The 6742-nt window shown below is 40.8% G+C and overlaps 1 protein-coding gene across 1 annotated transcript in view; it reads left to right on the top strand.

Moving 5' to 3' along the window:
• The window catches only part of SAP30BP (SAP30 binding protein), a 73899-nt gene that overhangs the window by 45617 nt on the left and 21540 nt on the right, over positions 1-6742 (top strand). The gene's annotated exons all lie outside the window — the stretch shown is intronic.

Below are 6742 nucleotides of genomic sequence, written 5' to 3'. Positions count from 1 at the left end.
CCCTATCTCTCTCTTCCTCCCCAAAGGAGGAGGGGGAGGAGCCCTCAGCCAATCTAGGGAAAGGAGGCTAAAACATCTTGTACCAGTTTTCTCTTAGTGCTTGGCTAGCTGTGAATTCTACATCTTTTGTCCATAGAGTTTTCCAGTGCTGAAAAGTTATCTCTTCCTCAAAGTTTTGCATCCATCTTATCATACATCTCTTTACTTGTTCTGTCTCTGTTATCGTATTGAAGTAATAGCTTATAGATTCTTCCTAATATTTGATCTTTTTGTTGCGTAATCACCTTTTCATATTCAGTCAATTCCCTTATTGCACCTCTTTCTGTGTAGAAGTCTTTTTAAAGTCTTGAGATTAATTGAAAATATAATAAGTCATACTTTTTTCCTTTCCTCTTTTATAGTTTGCCAAGACTTCATTTCTCCTTGTGGGTTTATCATGTTTCCATGTGTTTCCATGTGTTAAATTTTAATTACTCGTTGTATGTCCTTTTTTGTTGTAAGCGGCCCTGAGCCTTGCTTGCAAGGAAGGGCGGCCTTAAAATCTAATTAAATAAATTAACAAATAAAATGATATGCACCTATAGGTGACATTAAAGGAAATATTGGAGGACTCATTCTTCTTCATATAATCTCCCAAATTTTATATAAACCATCTCTGATTACATGGCTTCTCTTTGGCATTATATTATTTTTAATGTAGTTGCGATATGAAATATTCAACATTAGAGCAGTCTAATTGAATTGAACAGGAAAGCAGGGAACTATTGACAAGTGGTAAAAATATGACTGATAGTTTTGGTTTGGATGACAGAACTGAAAGATGGTATTGTATCACAGACAGCTTTGCAAGTTGTCAGGCAATGTTATACAAAATATTCTGTTAATAGAGGAAGAGGTATGTGCATTGTGTTGACAAAAAGATCAAAATGTGGCAAAGTATATTTCTTATACTGCTGATCTTGGAATATGCTAGTGATGCATTCCTCATTACTGTTTAGCCCCAGGTATTCTTTGTAGTCTCTGTGTTGTTGTTGTTCAATCGCACAGTCGAGTCTGACTCCACCCGACCCCATGGACCATATGCCAGGCCTACCTGTCTTCCACTGTTCTCCAGAGTTTGCTCCATTTCATGTTTGTTGCCTCAATAACACTGTCTAAGCTTCTCATTCTTTTCCGTCCCCTTCTTCTTTGACCTTCAATCTTTCCCAGCATCAGGGTCTTCTCCAGTGAGTGCTCCCTTCTCAGTTGGTGGCCAAAGTATTTGAGCTTCAGCATCTGTCCTTCCAGGGAACAGTCAGGTTTGATTTCCTTTAGGATTGACTGATTTGATCTCCTTGCAGTCCAGGGGACTCTCAAGAGTCTTCTCCAGCACCATAATTCAAAAGCGTCTATTCTTCAGCGCTCAACCTTTCTTGTGGTCCAGCTCTTGCAGCCATATATTACTACTGGGAATGCCATTTGCTTTGACCATGTGGACTTTTGTTGGCAGAGTGATGTCTCTACTTTTTATTATGCTGTCTAGGTTTGCCATAGCTTTCCTCCAAAGAACAGGCGTCTTTTAATTTCATGGCTGCAGTCACCATCGGCAGTGAACTTGGATCTCAGGAACGTGAATTCTTTCACTTGCTTCCATGACTTCCCCTTCTATTTCCCAAGGAGTGATGGGGCCAGATGCCATGATCTTAGTTTTTTTGATGTTGAGTTTCAAGCCAACTTTTGCACTCTATTCTTTCATTCTGAGCAAGAGGCTCTTTAGGTCCTCTTCACTTTCTACCATTAGAGTGGTATCGTCTGCGTATCTGAGGTTGCTGATGTTTTTTCCGGCAATCAATTCCAGTTTGTGATTCAGCATTTCACATTATGTACTCTGCATATAAATTATATAAGCAGGGTGACAATATACATCCTTGCCCTACTCCTTTTCCTATTCTAAACCAATCAGTTGTTCCATGTCCGGTTCTAACTGGGGAGCTGGAATTTTTTCTGCCATCTGATATACTGTATGTAAGGTGTTTTTATTTACTGGCAATTGCTAGAGTATTTTAACTTCGTTTTAAATCTAGATTTGTATATTATTTTGTTGTAAGCCACCCTGAGCCCGTTTCTAGGGAAGGGTGGCTTAGTAAATCTAATTTAATAAATAAATAAATAACTGTTGCTTCTTGTTTCTCAGGAGACATGTGAGATGGTCTGGTACTCCCATCTCTTTAAGGACTTGCCACAGTTTGTTATGGTCCACACAATCAAAGGCTTTAGCGTTGTCAATGAAGCAGAAATAGATGTTTTTCTGGTACTCCCTTGCTTTCTCCATAATCCAGCGAATGTTGGCAATTTGATCTCTAGATCTCCTACATCTTCGAAACCCAGCTTATACTTCTGGCATTTCTCTATCCACGTACTGCTGAAGTCTAGCTTGTAGGATCTTGAGCATGACCTAGCTAGTGTGTGAAATGGGTGCAATTGTAGGATAGCTTGCACAGTCCTTGGCAATGTCCTTCTTTGGGATTGGAATGTAAACTGACCTTCTGCAGTCCTGTGGCCACTGTTCCGTTTTCCAAATTTGCTGGCATATGGAGTGCAGCATTTTTAACAGCATCATCTTTTAGGACATTGAATAGCTCAGTTTGTCATTTGACTTCGCACTCCAGGATGTCTGGCTCGAGGTCAGCAGTCACACCGTCGTGGTTGTCAAGGACATTGAGATCCTTCTTGTATAGTTCTTCTGTGTATTCTTGCCACCTCTTCCTAATCTCTTCTGCTTCTGTTAGGTCCCTACCGTTTTTGTCCTTTATCATGGCCAGTTTTGCACAAAACATTCCCTTGATTTCTCCAATTTTCTTGAAGAGATCTCTAGTCCTTCCCATTCTATTGTTTTCTTCTATTACTATGCTTTGTTCATTCAGGAAGGCCTCTTTATCTCTCCTTGTTGTTCTCTGGAAATCTGCATTCAGTTGGGTAAATCTTTCCTTTTCACCTTTGCCTTTCACTTTCCTTCTTTCCTCTGCTGTTTGTAAAACCTCACCCGAAAGCCACTTTGCTTTCTTGCATTTCTTTTTCTTTGGGATGGTGCTGATTGCAGCCATAATCAAATCAAATTATAGCTTTAATCAAATCTTAGTCAAACCATAGCTGTAAGGTATGAATAATTATTTACTTCACAAGGCAGTAGTTGGGTGTGCCTGTAATGGTGAATCATTCTATAGTCAACTTCCTGCATTCCTTCTCTAGTGCTGTTCAGGCTGGAAGCTAGTTCACACAAATCTAGTAAAAGTTGCAAGTTGCAACCAGTGTTATTCCCCGACTTACACAAAATTTTGATCTTTGCATAAATATTTGCTGCAGAATTTATGAAATGTCTGCAAAAACACATTCTGATAGACATTTGTAGCATTTGCTTATTTTGGAAAGATGGTGCCAAGAGCTAATGTAATAGATCCATATAATTCTATTTCACACAGTTAACATTGTTATTAGTACTCGAAAGCTTAGGCAGCCAACTGTCCTGTTTTAGACTTAGCTGTAAATGAATTGCAGTGCCATCCAAAGCAGCATTATATCCTTCTAAGCCCATTGACTTCAATGGACTTAAAGTGTAACTCTGCTTAGGTTGGTGCTGTTGGTCATCACTTAAATTACTGTTACAGATAATTCCAACTAAACAAAGTGAAAAATCTAACCCTCAAAGTGAGATGGCAATACAGGAAAACATGTTGATCAATTCCCCCAATGACAAGGCACTTCTGTTGTTTCCAAGGATTCCCCTCCCCCCCCGCCCAATCAGATAGCACCTGAATAATATTTAAATATTTGCAGACTAATTGTAAAGAACATCCTTCCCAACATGCTATTTCTGTGCTGTTTTCAAGGATAGGCAGTTGATTTCCAGGTCTGCCCACTAATAAATAGTCAAAGAGCAATGAGACATTCAATACTGAAGAATCCACTTCTTTGCCCTCAGTGAGCCTCCTTTAATCTATAAAGTGTTTAGAAATTACCCATAAGGGTGGAATATAATTCAGAATCAAATGACCAAAGTAAATTAAGGATGATTACAGAAGTTACCCAGTGGTAAAGTCCATTCCTCAAACATGTTACTTGTGTGCCTCTGTTAAAACTGAACACTTTTGTCCCTTTTTTCTGCACTTTTGAAATTCTTAATTGGATGCAGTTCACCCTCATGTCACTGGCTTTGTAACCTATAACAAGACTGTGTTTTGTTGTCAAGGGACTTGTAGCCAGACTGTGTGTTTCTTGGGGTATGTTGGCAAGAGTTCTGTTCTTCATAGAAACGCATTCTCTGGAAATGCCAAAGGACGTCTCTTTGTTACTTGTGACGGCTAGAGGATTTAATTCCGGACAGCATCCTGATGGAACAGCCTTTTGTGGGAGGGAAGGGAGATGCCCAAATTACTGACAAATCTAAAGGGGGGGGGGGGGGTAGAAGAAATGTAAGCTGAAATTAAGGTGTTTGCTTTCCTATGGTCATGTATCATCAGTAAAAAGTTGGAAGATGATCAAAGTCCCTATGTACCTATGTCTTCTGTTCACAACAAATGCCTTTATCATAAAGATTGCTTATCTATTTAGTTACCAAAAGGAATAGAGAAAAAAATAAAAAAGATCATTAGATATAAAAACATAGCTGAGGAAAGAAGGCCTCATTTTGACCTTTCCTGCTAACAAGCCTAAGCATCAGGACTGTGTGAATCTAAAGCATTTGCTTCATATTAACTGGAAGTGGATGGTGGCAGCTGGTGTACTGCAATGGTTAAGAGAATAAGCTACAGTCTGGGAGGTCACTTGTTCTTCTCTCATCTCAGTAGGTGACCTTGGCCACTCAATACGGTTCAATCTCCTGTGTGTAATACCTTATATTCTAATAGTTATGTGGCCTGCTCTACAGATGTTTAAATGCACTGATCAGGGCAATACTGATGTAAATCAAATAATTCTGCAAGCTTGGGGGACACCCCCCCCCAGATTTTCAGAAGGAGGGTTAAATCCCCACACAGCATCAACAGACTTACCTGTGTCCTGGAGAGGTGGCAGGATATGGGGGCTACTCTGGGCTTGGCAGCAGTCACCAGGCAGCTTGATACCACATGACTTACATGACTCACTGAGACCTAGCTGCTTCCTACTTTTCAACAGCAACCACCCCAGAAAAGCCACTGTGGTGTATTTGTTAGAGTTTCAGACTGGGAACTGGCAGACCCCTGTTCAAATCACCACTCTGCTGTGGAAGTTCACTGGGTGACTTTGGACCAGTTAAACACCCTCAGCTTAACTTAACTAACAGGGCTGTTGTGAGGATAAAATGGAGGAGAGGAGAATGATGTAAGAGTCTTTGGGTTCCCATTGTGGAGAAAGGTGGGGTATAAATGAAGTAAATAATAATAAATATAGGTGAAGTTGTGGGGCAGATGAGGGGCAGGGTGGGTGAAAAGGAAACAGAGAAAGTTGAGGTTATGGGGGCTGCCAGGAGGAAGGAAAGAAAAAATGGGGAGGAGAAAATAGGGGAAAGTGAGGTCCCCCCGCAAGTCATTGCAGGTTCCCCCGCAAGTCATTGCAGGTTCCCCACTGTGCAGTTGGAATCCGCCCAGGGACTGGCACCACACAACTTGGCCAGAGCTTTTCCAGGGAGAGGCCATTGGGGATGGAAGCAGGGAAAGCTGAAGGGGGGGGGGGAGATAAAGGTATGTTGGCTGATGGGTGGGAAGGAGAGAAGGAAGCAGGAAAATAGGAGAGGCTATGAGGGCTGGTGGAGGAGAGGAAAATGAGGCACCCCTGTAAGTCCTCAACTTATGAGGGTAATACTGGCCTCCCTTTCAGAACATTTGTAAAGGTTATCGTGGCAGTATATGTGAAACATTTTGAGCACTGAACATGCTTGCCAGGTGGTAAGTATGATCTCTCGTGGCCTAACTGCTCGTAGGCATGTTAGAGTGAACAAGTCTTTCTGCCAGGAAAAGAATTTGATGTTCATAAGGTAAAGACTGCTGCCCAGAAACTATAAGGTTTAAGACTACATTGCTATTAGAACTGGCAAAATGTAATGAGAAAGATTTTTTATAATGATTTTCCCCACCCAGTCCACTTTTTAAACAGCAGCCTGTTTTTGAAGGCTGGAATAAAGCATATATTCACAAGCAGCATATTGCATGAACTTTTCAGACCAAGACTGAAAATGGAACCTGATGCCAAGGGAAGTAGTAGAGTGGCATTTTGGAATACTGTCCCTCAAAGAGTTGCCTTTTCCCTCCAATTACGTGTAAATTTTGTCCAGCACTATCACTCAACATTTCAGAACAAAACTTTAATATTCTAAACTATTTAGTTGTAATTTCATAGTTGTGGTGTATTTTAAATGAATGAGCAGCATATTACCTGTAGTCTGTTTGAGAACTCGAAATGACTTTGTACAGGTCTTTGAAACTTTGGGACTGTAATTTCTCATTAAAACTACTTTGCAGATATGAGTGCATCAGGCCAGCCAAACTCATTATGACAGCCAATGATTCTGAGATGCAAATTTGGACATGTATCACATCAGTACTAAGGGCGCTTTCACATATCTCCATTATATATAAAAGCCGAATGGTGGTGGCACTTCTCTAGAACATTCCACATGCTCCGTAATTGGTTGGCGCCCTGGTGTGTCACTCAGAATCTGTCCCTATCCACTGGCTGCATTGCTTGAGTCTTGCCTCCAACATTCTAAACAGTTTGCTGTTCCTCCCCC

This window comes from Gekko japonicus, unplaced genomic scaffold, assembly GCF_001447785.1.
Source record: "Gekko japonicus isolate JY-2015 unplaced genomic scaffold, Gekko_japonicus_V1.1 scaffold277, whole genome shotgun sequence".
In the NCBI taxonomy this organism is placed as follows: Eukaryota; Metazoa; Chordata; class Lepidosauria; order Squamata; family Gekkonidae; genus Gekko; species Gekko japonicus.
The sequence above is the reverse complement of the archived record's forward strand: the minus strand, read 5'-3'. Positions and strand labels throughout refer to the sequence as shown.